The sequence below is a fragment of the Molothrus aeneus genome, chromosome 2, assembly GCF_037042795.1.
Source record: "Molothrus aeneus isolate 106 chromosome 2, BPBGC_Maene_1.0, whole genome shotgun sequence".
NCBI lineage: Eukaryota > Metazoa > Chordata > Aves > Passeriformes > Icteridae > Molothrus > Molothrus aeneus.
Genome location: NC_089647.1, coordinates 43,036,131 through 43,050,718, shown reverse-complemented (window position 1 = coordinate 43,050,718; position 14,588 = coordinate 43,036,131). Strand labels below are relative to the sequence as shown.

The following is a 14,588-nucleotide window of genomic DNA, read 5'->3' as shown; positions in this document are numbered from 1 at the left end:
TCCTAATGAGGGGAAATGTAGAGACACAGCTGAGATGGGATAAAAAGCTGTATTGTGCGAAGTTTTTTGGAAAATAATAAGAGGGGAAAAGAAGGGAAGGGAAGGGAAGGGAAGGGAAGGGAAGGGAAGGGAAGGGAAGGGAAGGGAAGGGAAGGGAAGGGAAGGGAAGGGAAGGGAAGGGAAGGGAAGGGAAGGGAAGGGATAGGCTGTAACTTGTCTAATAAAGTGATTGGGAGACATGGAGATCTGGTTTATGAGCAAATTAATAGGTCATTAAAGAAGAATGAATTAAAGATCAGAGTGTAAAGTGCCAGCATGGCGCAGAACAAATGCAGGGAATTGTAACCTTGTTACTACAGAAAACTATGAAACAAATTGCACAACTAGCTTCTCTTCTCCATAATTGTCAGGTATATAAAGACTGTGTACATGACTGCTGCATCCACAAAATACAGCATTCAAATCACCTTGAATGAGATCCTATTTGTTGAAACCAAGAAGCATTTTTTGTTCTATAATTGGGGCAAGTAGAAGGGAGCAAAGAGGGCTTTGTACTTTTATTTGAGGGATCTATTCCCTTTAAGGCAGTATGTATTTCTATGATAATTCACCAAAACCAAGTTTTGCACCTGTAGGCAAGCAGACCACTGATAGAGGACAAGACTTTTACAGTGTAGTTAAAGGAATGACAAAGATATCCCATTATTTAAAAGAAGAAGGTGGATGAAAAGGAGAAGAATAATGAACAAGGAAGAAAAAAAGCAATCCACTATTTCTAAACAATCATGTTGTAATATTGAGTGTCTTACACTTCTCTTATGGGAGGACCATGCTTTCACTTCTCGGGGCATCTTCAGTTTCTCACAGGACTGCACCTTGTGGTCTTCTGAGTAACCACTCATGAAAATATTTATTTTTTTATTCTCTTTCTTATGACATTTGATGAGGGAGAAACAAAGGAGTGGGGTGCTGTCAGTGGGATGTTTTGAAGCTAGGCTATTGTTTGAGCCAATGCAATGATTAGATTGCCTTTCCAGATTAAAACAGTCCTGGAAAAGGAGAAAATAAGGTTAACTGTCTAGTTTCAACTGAACACATTTGTGTATTTTATACTAACTAAAATGTTCTGACTTAAAAAAAAAAGAGACAAGTGGCTTTAACTTAATTTAGTAATTGCATATGGTATTTTCACATTAAAAGAAAAGACTAATTAATAACAACTGTTGTTTAAAACCCAGCTACTTTACAAAAGTACATTTCTCCATAGATTTCCATCATGGTTTTTACTATGACTAGATTAGGACACAACATCAATACCTAAATACTTCATTGCTCATAGACTAAGCTCCATTTGAGCTGTTCCAGCCTATTATTCAAATTGTATAATATTAAAACATATTGATAGGTATTTAATTGGAAGATGACAGCATCTCTTCTTAGCTACTTAAACCAAGACCAACAGCTGAAAAATATCAGCATGAAAGCCATACAAACAAAAATCTTTGCTGAGACCTTACACTGAACAAAATCACTTCAACCCACAAATAACAATCATGTTAGTGAGTAATTAAAGCAAGGGACAAAGTCAGGACTACAATATTCTATTCCCAATTCAGCTACTGACTCATAGTGTGATTTTACTCATTTACCACCTATAAAATGGAAGATGAGATAATGATAATGACAGGGATAATAATGCCTACATAAAAGAAGTGCTAGGAGTCTTAATGTTTGAAAAGAGTTTTGAGATAGGGCTGCTATATAAACAGAGATTATAATTAACAAGGGACTGCAAGCTTGCACAATTGGTACATTCTTTGGGCTTTCAGAAGCAAAGATAGGTGAACTCTGTATATCTCAGTCCACTATTGTAAGAGCTTATTTGGGAAATTATGTTTCACAGCTGCCATTACACTGTATTGGAGCCAAGCTTTTAAGAGGTCCTAACTATTTGCCAGTCATTAACACAAGAAACTTTAAAGGCAGTTCAAAATAATCTCATCACTGTGACTACTGGCTCCAGCTTGTCTTATTGTATTCTCTTCTTAGTAGAGATGTGTTACAATGCATTTGTATGAAAGACAGGAGAACATGAGCACATGAACCTGGAGAAGAGGTTCAGTGCCTTAGTGAATGCTGAGCGCCTGAGGCATAGGTGAGCTTGGAGATTTTCTTATACTATAAATCCATGCCACCAAAGTCTCTGAAAATGGTCAAACACAACCCCAACAATCATTTTCTTGATCAGTTCAGACATCTGCTCTGAGCACAATGATATTCTTCTGTTGTTGAAAGCCTTTGAAAATAATGGGTTGCATTAGAATAGAAACCTAGTAAAAATATGAAAAAGAAACTTTGGAAAGGTGAAGTCTCCCTTGCTGAAAGGCAAATCAAACAATAGCTTTGGAAGGATAATATACTCAACAAAAGTTATAATAATAATGAGAAGCAGATGTATAGATTATAGAACTTTGTAGAGCACAGCACAGTATCACTCTGTAAAACAAGTCAAAGGCATCTGCAAAGGTACATTGGCCTCTTTTTCTTATATAATCAATTAGATGTTTTTAACAAACTAAATCAGCTAAGAAAAAGAACAGTCTAAGTAATCTTTGTGTGCAAAAAAATTATTAGTGCAGAGGAGCAGCAAAAACGTCTTCTAATAGCTTGTTTTGTAGGAAAAAAATTGTACAGGACTAGATTTGTGTAAGACTGGCAGACTGCAGGAACATGAAGAGATAATAAAGGAGTATTGTAGGTATACATTTTCTGAAAGATGCATAACATTACCAATCCATTTCTATTTCACCCCAAAACATGGAAATCTCTCAGACCTTCATGAAATTAAAAATCTTCTAAGCAAAGGCTATAAGAAAATGGTTTGATTCTTCTCAGCTAGTAATGTTTTATTATCAATAATTAGGTTGCAATGTTAGAAGTCCCCATCGAGTCAATGTCATGATACTGAGGCATTAAAGAGGGATCATACTTTACAAGACCACAATTTGATTAAAGGTAACAACAAGGTAAAGTGATTTAGCTAAGGCCACAGAAAGAGTCAGTGGCAGAAGAAGAGCAGCCCCTAGACTGCAACACTTGCAATGTACATATGGAGCATAAAGACAATGCTTCCAGCATAAATTGGTAGGCCACTGCAAACCTGAAGAACTTAAAAAGCTGTAAATATTTTTCATCCAATCTAGCTGCCCTGCCATGTTAGCTTTCATTGCCCCACTTATCTCTGTTTGGCCGGGTCTCTGGAGCTGCATCCTCCTTATTTCATATCTCCATTTTGTTATTTACCATTTTGGAGTTGAAGAACAGTTAGCTGGTGACAGGAATAACCACAGGGAAAACCCAAGAAAAGTTATGGGGAAGAAAGAACAGGATGGGCACAAAGCATGTCACTTAGTGTTTCAAGATTTCTTACTGCTGAAAGAGTTCATTTTGTGACAAAAAGTCCAAAAAATGCTCACATTTCTGTGGAAGCAGAAAAACATAGAATGCTGCAGTTTTCCTCTTAAAAAATATTGAATAAATGATCATGTGTCACTGAGTATGAAAGATTGGGAGGAAATTCATGAAGATTCTCTTCTGTAGCTGCCTTTTAGTCTTTTCTGAACATCTATCTGAAACGCTCAGCACCATTCTCAGCAATAGCCTAGATACTGCTTGTGTGAGGGTTGTTTTTCTGTCCTTAATTGAGCAGAAAGTATGGTGCATCTCTGATTTGTTAGTCACATTACTGGGGAGCAGGATCTTGGGAGAGATTTCTGAGGACAAGTGGGATAAACCCAGACAAAACTGACACAAAACATGAAATGTAAAACACAAAACTTCTGTGGATGGAAAAGAGCCATTTGTGCTGTTGTACTAAACACAATGTTAGCCAGGATTTTTGCCCATGGAACACTGAGAGGACCTCAAATCCACATTGATAAGAGCTACAATTCCCTTATTTACAATGAGGGTTCACATCATTTGCCCCTCAGAACCCCTTTGAACACTTTTGAAACACTTTTGTTTCTCTACATTAAAATAACTTTGATGGCCATTGCTTGCAATAAGAAGGAAATTGTTTCTTCTCTTTCAGAGATGTTCCAAAACCACAAAGAAGAGCTGCAATGAAGGCTTTAGAGACTGTGGTTAGGCTGTGTCCAATGCTTGTTTCATGCTGTATTGATCCTGGCACTGCTCTTCTCAGCTTAGAAAATGGTAGATTTCCTATTTTTCAGCCTCATTTTGCCATGACCCTCCTGAGGAAAGCCTTAGTAGGAGGCACAGAAGTGTGTGTCAATGGAGAGTGTTCATTTGTGAGGGTCGCTGGGCAGCATACAAATGAACAATATTTTATGATATTTTATCTATTTTACTTTAAATATTTATAACATTTTAATTAAAAAATCAATATTTTATTTTTAAAAGCCTTACAGAAGATTCACTGCCTCTTCTTTCTATCCAGACCAGTGCTCTCCTTTGCCTTACCACAGCTCAGTCATTAATACCTGTCTTGCTTTAAGCTTCATTCACTTTCTCTATATTTGTTTTCTTCAAGATTCATTCACATTCTTCCTAGCATCCTCAGCAGGCAGCTGGCCTGGTTCCATCCTCTATTTCAGTGTCAGTATCCCCAGGAGTTTCCATGCCCTCTGTGATCCCAAGTCCCTGTAATGTGGATGGGCGAGGTTTGTAGGCTGGATGTGTCATGTGTCCATCACTGGATCTCACACACACTTCAGTGGTAAAGTGGTAAATTTTGTATCTGAAGCCTAGGACACACTTCTTCAGATTTGTAGAGGAATAAAATCTGTGGTTTCAAGACAGTGGAGTCAGGAGGTGGGGAACACGATTCATGTAAGTGGCATATATGCACTCAAGAGAATTTCTACAGCTGAACAATGCATATATGGTATTTTATATATGGTTTGGTGTAGGTGAAAAATGTCCTAAAGTTCAAGAAGAAGCACTGAAAGCATTAACTACACAATTTCAGGTTCCCATGGTGGCTGGCTGAAATACATTCTTGGCTTCTTGTCGGGTATCAATGCCAGCTGCTTGGGGGGCTGCTGAGCCTCCAGTGCTGCTCTTGCACTTTTAATTACCATTGCCACCATGGAAAAACTGTTTGGCATACTACTGCATAAGTGACTAAGGACTCCAAGAGTGTTCACACATTTATTCTTCAAATTTAGCAACTTTCTTTATTGTGTGAAAACTAAAGCATTTCTCCTCTTTTTAGCTCTTTGCAAATGTGTCCTGGGGATCTATTCTGGCCTGGGCTTTCTTCCCTCAGTGACCCTCTCTGGCTTCTGAGTCATTGCCCTGCAACAATATCAAGATTTCAAATGAGCAAATGAGCACAGTTCTCGCCACCATATTCTGGTTTCTCCATCTTTGGTTTGCACTGCCTGTTCATCTCTCATATCCTACACATAAGGCAGATTTCTCAGCATCTTCAACTTACTTCCTTTATGGATGGCATTTCTCAGGTTGTCAGTTCCACATCGTCTCCAAATCTGCACATCTTGTTCTACATTTCCTTCTGTAGGATAACCGCTACCTCCTATATATAGCAGAAACAGAACAGCTCAACATATTGCCACTCGTCACTCTTATCCCACTGTCTCTCTCTACCCCTCTGTCCCATTTGCCATCTCTGGTTTCTGTTAGCAAACCAACTGAGCATTTCATCACCACCAGTGTTCCTTTGTTAACCTTACAGATTACTCTCTCAGTGGGCACTGAAAGCTATGCAGAAGTCCTTGTGAAGGATGCCCACACATTCACCCTGTTTCATTCCCATTTTCTTCACTTGGGCAAGATGAGCCAACATGGCCAAGTTTGAACTTCTTTTTTTCTGCCTGTGCTGAAATTCTCTAACTAAACTATGCCTGTCCAAGTGTTCAATATTTGCCCTCACCAGCTTTGCAGAGTCTTAGAACAAAAAAGCCAGGAAAAGGTTGTGTAGTTACCATTTCTTTTGATTTTTTTTTTTAATTTTAGAGGCCAAAGTAGATATCTGTTCTCTAAGTGCAATAGGCTCAATCTTCAGCTGGCATCAGATCAATAGAGCTACACAGTTTTTAGCCCAGCAGGAGTTCTCTGTGTCTTCATCTTCTAGTATACCTATCACTGCATAATCTGAGATCTGTGAGCAGTTCATGTCACTTTAACAGGTACCACTTGTTACTGAGCACACACATGCTCACGGCTGAGCTGAAATCCAACAGGCACCAGCTTCAGTTCTGTGAAGGTGGTTTAAGTTAACACATTTTTCTCTTACAGCCAGGAAGGGCTAAGAGCATGCACCCACACACATAGAAAGCCTCAGCATATGAATGGTTATTTATTAAGTGGCAGGACCCAATCACTTTCAGTTAGTGCTTATAATTTAGAAACAACTATTCTGTCTCTTCTATTTCCATTGGGAAGTTTAAGGTCTGTACCAAAGTGCCCTCTTGGAGGTTTCTTTGACTCTGGCTGTGTTTCTAATCCTTCAGACTTCTACTACCCCAGGCTTCTTGAAGCACACATAGCAGACAACATAAATCTTCTGTTCTGCTTTGTTTTAAATATGCTGCTCTCATAGTGCTTTCTCAGTAAAACTTTCTACTTTTGGGTACTGGAAGATACAAATGAACACCTCTCTCTGAAGTGTCAATGTCTATGCTTGACTGTGTTGCCGAGATGACAGGAACAGGACAGGTTTGTTTCCTTTTCTGTCAGAGATTCCACAGGCAATTGTCTATAGTGGAACTGCAGAACACACCCACTGTGTATCCATAAACACATCTACTCTAGATTATGTGGTTTTGCTTCTTGTAGGTGAGCACTTACTCTGTCCCAGTAAGAGAGAACAGGACAGCACAGGAGCCCTCCTTCTCTGCACCTGCTCCCCCAGCAAGTCTGGAGGAAACTGCTTGGGAAACATTTTGAGTGAACACATTTTGGATGCCCAGAGAATGTACTGGAAACAGGATCCTCTCCATAACGGAGAGGCAAATCAGACCATACCCCATGGCAGAGTGAGGCAGGGGGAAACTTTTTTTGGCCATTCAAAGTCTGACCTTGCTGGAGACAAATTTGGTTTGATGCCTCTCAGTGTGAGACCTGTCCACTCAGAGCAGAGCCTGAGCACCACCTCCAGATAGAGCAGAGGGATGAATGGTTGAACAAGCACCAGCTCTGCTCAGATCTGCATTTCCAGCAAGCTTAAGCTGTGGAGCACTTCCTGTACACCCTGCTACAGGATTTTCACCTTCCTTGTTCTGCTCCTTGTGGAGCACTTCCTGTACACCCTGCTACAGGATTTTCACCTTCCTTGTTCTGCTAGTAATGTTAACTCACCTGGTTAACTCTTGTCGATGTTCTGATAGTAATTTTACCAGAAACCTTTCTTCCTTGTTCTAGTCATCAGCTAAGAAAAAAAATCTCTATTAGATTCCAAGGTTTGATGGGATTTATTAGGAAATGCAATCATGTCAGGACACCATGCTACCTTTCTTTCCCTAAAGAATTTTGGGATCTTCCCCTACACATGTACACATGTGATCTCAGTTAGCCACATTTAAATCAACTTCTGGAGGCTCTGTATTAACTCATATTCCTCTAGCTGTTTTCTTAATTGTCTGAATCAGTGTCCATATTTGTGGAGCCTGAAATATTTTTAACACTTTTGTTTTCACTTCTGAATGTAATTTGGAAGTTATTTCCAAATGTTTCTTTTATAAGCTGTTCTTATACCCTCATCTTAAAACATAGCCTGTTTTATGCATTCTTGTTTATAACCTCTTTGGAAGCTGAAACTTCAATATATTTGCTGTATGTATTTCTTTCTGATGGTAAAATACATATTGTTTTATGATGCTAGGATTACTGACATCTGTTGGACTCTAAGCAACTTAGCAAGATCAAAGGAAGAATCAGATTCTTATTTGCACAACAAGTATAGCCAGGGCTGTAGCAGTTAATGCTAACAACATTAGCAGTATCTTAAATGTCATATCTTAAAACAATCTAGCTTTCCGAGATTAGAATGATATCAAAAGTGTGGGACATATAATCTGCCCACTGATAGCACTGATGTCTGAATCACATCTTCCCAGCTTTTGTGAGGATCCATCTAGTTTTCTCTCTGGAGAAAACAATACATGCAAAAACACAGAAGCAGGGTGAGCAACTTCTGCTCTGGTTGCGTTTGGCCCTCTACTCTGCAGCACAATCCACTTAGCTGCAAGTGGACAAATAGGGGCCAGAAAAAACTCCCCAGCAGACTTTCAGACTGAGGCAGGATCTGGGTATGACTCTGTATTTCACCTGTAAGATTATTTTGCAAGGGTGTTTGTGGTTAATATGCACTACGGTAGCAAAGAGAGTTTATTTCTGATTTGGAAGGAGCCCTTAGAACTGCCAATTGATAATGCAAAGGAAATGTTATAGCCAGTTAGTTAACTTCCTCCAACCTTCGTTTCAACGCAGGGGAACATATCTGTGTTTGATCAGCCAAAAATTACACACCCTGAGCTCAGATTCTGCTTTGATCTTCCTTTGATCATACACTTCCCAGGAAAAGGGAACTTGCTTGCATTTAGGGTTTGACTGCAGAACAAGGAAGCAGACACAATGAACAGGAGGCAGACAACACATTGTATTGATTCCAATTAGTAAGGAGTTCAGATAAATATAAATATGTATGTATAAATGTGTGTATGTATACATGTGTATACATATACACACACATATAAGTGGAAATAACATAAATCATTTGAAATACCATGGACACAAAAAAGGGACATTTTCTAATATTTTTGAAATCCAGTGTTCTACTGTGCTTTGGTTTACAGTCAGTGGTATATTTAGAGAATATTTTTGCAGTGTTATTGGAGTTAGATCCCAGTATTGCCAGATGGGACATGCCTGGGCTTGTCTGACCCTTGCTGCTTGACCAAGGGCAGCAGCTGTGCTGGTCTCACCTCAGAGACACCTTTGGCTGGCTGGATGTTGCAGCTGGGCGCTTGGGACAAGTCCAGGCACGCAGGAGCTCAGGTTTACCTCTGGTGGAAAGGCTTTAGGTGAAGTGAAGGAAAAAGGAGACGGGTCCTGCTGGAGGGTTTCAATCCAGAGCTTTATTCCTGGCACACAGGCCTCTGAACGCAGCAACAGCTCCAACAGAACAAAAAACCACATGGTTGCTGTGTCTTTTAACTCTGGGGAGAGGGGAAGGGAAGGGGTAGGGGTCCCACCAACCAGGTAAGGGAGGGGAAGTCTCAGGGGACAAATGACACCTGGATAGCCCAATGTGCCCAGGGCTGAGAGGCATCTTTTGAACTCTGCCAATCAGACCATGCCCTTGCTGGAATGTTAAGATTGATGGACAGCACTTAGCAGGGGCAAGGGAGGCGAAGGGAGGGGTTATTGGTACACCTGGGTAAAGAACCAGGATACTGAGAAAAGGTAATAGAAAAGGTAATACATCACACTGCAACACAGTGGTTTCTTTCCTTAGTTGTATACCTCATCTTTCCCACATGAGGGTACAACTGAGCAACATGTAAATTCACTTGTGGATGATCAAACATTATAATGTGAAGTAAAGCCATCCCCTTCTCCATCCTAGATGAAGCCACTGTTAAATGTGGCTTCTCAGCCTGAAGTTGTCAGTGAGCTCAGTGGTGGCCAACTGCATTTTTTGCAGTTATAGTTCTTATTTTATGGAGCACTAGAAAGAAAAAATAATTTAGGAATACAACAGTGTCTTCCTGATTGGATGGTGAGGTAAATGAGAAGCCATGCTTCAGAGAACATCTGCCATGTCTAGAACCCAAACAAAAACACAACATATTCACAGGCACAGAACCTCAGCAAGGCCCTTGTCCTTTCCCAGCTGCAGCTTGCACAGCTGTGGACACCAGTGCAAAGCTCTGCTCAGCACTGTGGAGCAAGAGCAGCAACATAATAGATGTCTAAGTTACTTATGCTGCAGGTCCGTAAATTAGATAAAAACCTAGTTTTTAAAAGTAAACCTTGATTTTTCAGGTGAATGCATAGATGAGTCCATAACACCTCAAACTAGGATTCTAGGACATGTAGCTCTGGATGAACTTGCTCTCCAGGCAATATTTATTTCTCCTAGGAGAGAAAAAGGTGTACTTCGTCATGCACTAAAGTTCAAACCAGTCGAGGGAGTCAACTGTGCCCCTTAGATAACTCACTACCCTACCTCAGATAATTCACCTCCCTACCTCAAGGCAACCTAACTTTACTTTCTTAAATGTCTGGCTAATATCTTACACCAGAAAGAGAGAAATCAGATTGTGTTTGCTGATGTTTGGTAGTGGCCAAATGCACAGGAAAGCAGAGGAACGGAATGAGATGTGAGTATTGCTCTAGTGGAAATAAAACACCAAGTACTTTCAGAAACAAAATGTACCTTTCAAACTTATACATAGCTGTAGAATTACTCAGGAAGAAATTATGGGGCAGATCTAGCAGTGTTTAAACCATGTATACCCTGATCATCTTCTGATGATCAGGGTACACATGGCACATAGGCATAAAACAGTCACACTCTGGTAGCACATCCTTTGGGGACCTTTAATACTTCCTGACAAAAATCTATTGGCCATGAGAAACTGAAACAAACAAACAAAAAAACCTAAGAAAACAAACATATGATACTACTCATTCTTCCTGGGTTCTCTTAAAGCTACTGTAACATTCCTGACAAATTATCTTGCAAAATCTTGAGATTTAGAAGCAGCAGTGATGGCCACATTCCACCACATCTCCTGCACCATCAAGTGGTTAGAATCACACACCACAGGTGTGTGGAGGTGCTAAGAGGAGAAGGAGACAGCTATGCCTTTATCTATCCTCCCTCTGCCAATGCTAAACAGAAAAGCAAATGTGGCACTGTCTCAGCATTCATAAAAGAATGAAGAAATTCTTACTAATTACAGTGATCTACATTTAGCTTCTAGCACTGGAAAAAGACAAAAAAACAATAGAAAAGGTCTTCTTAAGAAATAGTCACTTCATTTGCAGAGAATAATGCAATGATGAGCAATAAGAGGCAGGATTTATAAAGAATAGATCTTGCCTGACAAAGACAATCCATTTTTAAGGAATTACCAAATCAACGGATGAGTGGAAGACAATAAATGTAATACTCCTGGATTTAAGCCATTTTTAAACAATTGGTCTGATCATCCTCTGCCTCAAAGCTAGGTAGCTACACTGACATAAAGCTGGAGAGCATGAGAATGGAAGATTGCCTCCAATGCTTCCCAAAATCATTCTTAAAAAGCTTGACTGAATTTGCTTGTGAAAAAAAAATCTCATTTGGTCTGAAGTCTGGAATGAAGGACCAAAACAAGGCTAACAGACAAAGAAAATAACACCAGTTTATAGGGAGGACAGGTAAATATTTAAGGATCAGTGTTTGGTTTTGCCTGATGTAATACTTCCAGTAATCACAGAATTACAGAACAATCTGAGTTGGAATGAGCTAAAAGAGGCATAAACAACATATTATAATATTCATAGGTGTTATGCTAAATTGAGAAAAGACAAGAAAACCAGAGAGGCCAACAACATGGGGCAGAGGGATTAATTTGTAACACAGGCCAAAATTAACAGAACAAGAATCACCTTGGAAAAATACCATAAAGGACAGGCACTAGAGAATGGAAAATTAGCTTGGAAGATGATTTCTATTAGAGGCAGGTTCTTTGATGACAGAAACGTCATAAGGGCTAAGAGGATAAATCCCAGCAAGTTACTTTCAAGTGTCAGAGAAATACAGTAGTAGGAAAGGTCAGTGTAGCTTTGAGTGTGTATGCAAAGATGCAACAGCTGAGAGAAGCAAGAGTCATTCTCTGCAAGACTGAGGTGAAATGTGTGGGGAATATTGCTTCATTTCTAGGGAGATTTGCACAGACTACAGGGCTGTTTAAAGAACCACAGCACAAATAAGAGCTTTGAGAGGAGCTGGTGCCCGAGGAGTGATTAAATTAGAAATGCATAGATTGAGCAGTGACCAAGTATGTGACATTAACATTGAAAAGGTGCAATTAGCAAGCAAGAAAATAATAGAAATAGAGGCAGCAATAGGAACAAAAAGTCAGAAAGAACAGGTTTACAAGAGAGACCCAGAGGATTTTTCTCTCTTTACTGATTTTACGATAGGTATAACTGACTTAACAGCTACACAGACTGGGCTTGGCTAGAGATCCGTGCCAGACTCAATGTGCTGAGTCTTCTTATTTCCCTCACTCTTTTGCTTGTACCTTGGGCTCAGTTCTCAGTGTCCTGAGAGCCTCTTGCTCTGATTGCCCTGGCCTTGTTCCCAATCAGGTCTCTCTTGGCATTGAGCCAGATGTGCATATCCTTTGTTTGAGATACTATCCTATAACATGGAGGTCAGACCTCACTCCCATCAGGACAGGACATATTTCCACAGGACCTGGTTCCTTCCTACCAACATAGAATGGTTTCTGCATTGGTATTATTTCGAGATCTCAAGAGATCTATCTGGATATTTCTCATGTAGTCCTAATTGAGATTCTCTCCAAGCCTATTCCCGGCACAAAAGAAGATGCAGAATTTGCAGGTAAAATTGTGTTCCTACTGAAATAAGAAATGAGAGTTTGGAGTGAAAAGAAAAGGGTGAAAAAGCAAAATTATATTAAAATCTCTTAGAGAATATGCTGGAGTAAAAGAGAAATTGTCCATAAGGAGACCACCTATGGAGTGTTAGGCACAAGTCACTAAACATAAAGGCTGACACACTAGAGAAGATGACCAAAGCATCTAGATGGAGCCAAGGTTAAAGCAGACATTGAGAATTTTCCAAAGGGTTAGGTCTATCATTGGTAGGTCATGAAAAGAAAGATGAAGAAAATGCTTTCTGTTCATCCTAAAACACCCAAACATTGTCTTATCTTACTCCCTCTGTCTCAAGACACAGCCTTTATGTTCACAGTACACATGAAAGGTCAAAGATTTCTGCTGCAAAACCACAAGAAGCTTCTCTTAAACATTTTTTCACTGGAAATAGCTCCTTGCATCCACAATCCTCCTTTTATAGAATGAATTTTAATAGGTATCTTTTTTCTTTTGTTCCTCCTGACTGCAGTTTTATTGTGGCTTTGCCTCTGTTTTCATTTTCATGCTCTTTCCCTTCTACTGCATTATGAATTCTCATTTTACTTGCTGAAAGTTAGAGCTACTGTACATATATTTAGAAGACATGGGGGTGTATGTGGATACAGATATTAATAGATACATAAGCATTACATAGCTCTCATTACTGTTCCAATATTATCAATTTTATTCACCATATGTCATGCTATGCAGTTCTCACCTTCACTAACTTTGTATGGCTGTTTGCACATGGTCCATTAAAAACACATACAAATATCTAGTATTTCAGTATTCAGGATACCTTGTGGCTCATAAGTTTCTTGGCTCAAATGCGATACAAAGAACCTGGTAATAAAAGAATATCAGACTAATGTGACTGACATTTGCCCTGAAGAGGGAATTTTATGATAACTAAAGCAGCATCAGCATAAAGCTTTTATCACATTTAAACAATGGGCAAAGACATCAGCATAGACAATCAGAAAACAGCTTACATCCTGTTCATCAAAGAGGATTCATGTTCATTTTCATTCCACAGCATTTGTCCTCATTTTTACATCATAAGGCCAAGGAAAAAACCAGTCTAGTGCCAACCAGTACTTTATAAATCACAGCATTTGAATATTTTGTTCTATATGAATGGCTGATGTACCTAAAACTAGCACATCTTTTTGTATTTTATAACTTCATTTTGCATGAAGACACTGGACAGAACACAGCATACTGCCATAATAGGCAGGAACTGATGTTTTAAGAATTCAGCTCTGCAGGTAACAAGAAGTTAAAAAGCAGGAATAAATTCCCTTTTGATATAATTCAAAATCTCACAGCCAGATACTGTGTTTCATTTTGATCTCTATACACTGCACTTTCAGCTCCATTTTCTAAGGCATTATAATCATTCAGCCATTAATATTTCTCATCCCTTTCTAAACCTCACACCAGACAGAATCAGCCCCTGGGGAACATCTCCAGAAAAGGAGATGCTGTGTCAGCACAGAGCAAAGAGGTTTCCCCGGAGCACCATGCATGGTCCTAAAAGGAGGGAGGAACCAGCAGTTCTTAACCCACATCTTCCAGCAGCTGCATCCACGTACCTTGCTCTGCAGGATACAATCACAGCCATGTATCACCCCCATTAGGATCCAGACTGCATCTCTCTGATTGTCATGGTGACTGTTTCAAAGTCTTGCCGTGCTCCAGCAGCAGCAGCAGCAGCAGAGGACAGTAGCACTTGATCTTAAATGGCTGAAAAGAAAGCAACAAAGCACAGTGTAAAAGGAAGGACCTGTGGCTGAAATAGATATAAGTACAGTAAGACACTCTTCCCACTGCTGCAGAAGGCTAGAGGTGTAGGTTAGGGCAACCTTCCAGAGGTGTATAGCTGTACCTTCAAGATAAGCAGAGGAAGAGTGTTCTCAAGGATAGCACATTTCTCCTCCTTC

At 39.7% G+C, this 14,588-nt stretch overlaps 1 protein-coding gene across 1 annotated transcript in view; it reads right to left on the bottom strand.

Moving 5' to 3' along the window:
- The window catches only part of C2H11orf87 (chromosome 2 C11orf87 homolog), a 28,217-nt gene extending 13,921 nt beyond the window's left edge, over positions 1-14,296 (bottom strand). The window contains exon 1 of the mRNA XM_066544774.1: positions 14,241-14,296. The gene's annotated coding sequence lies outside the window, so the exon portion shown is untranslated. The remainder of the gene's footprint in view (positions 1-14,240) is intronic.
- Between the last annotated feature and the right edge of the window lie 292 nt (positions 14,297-14,588).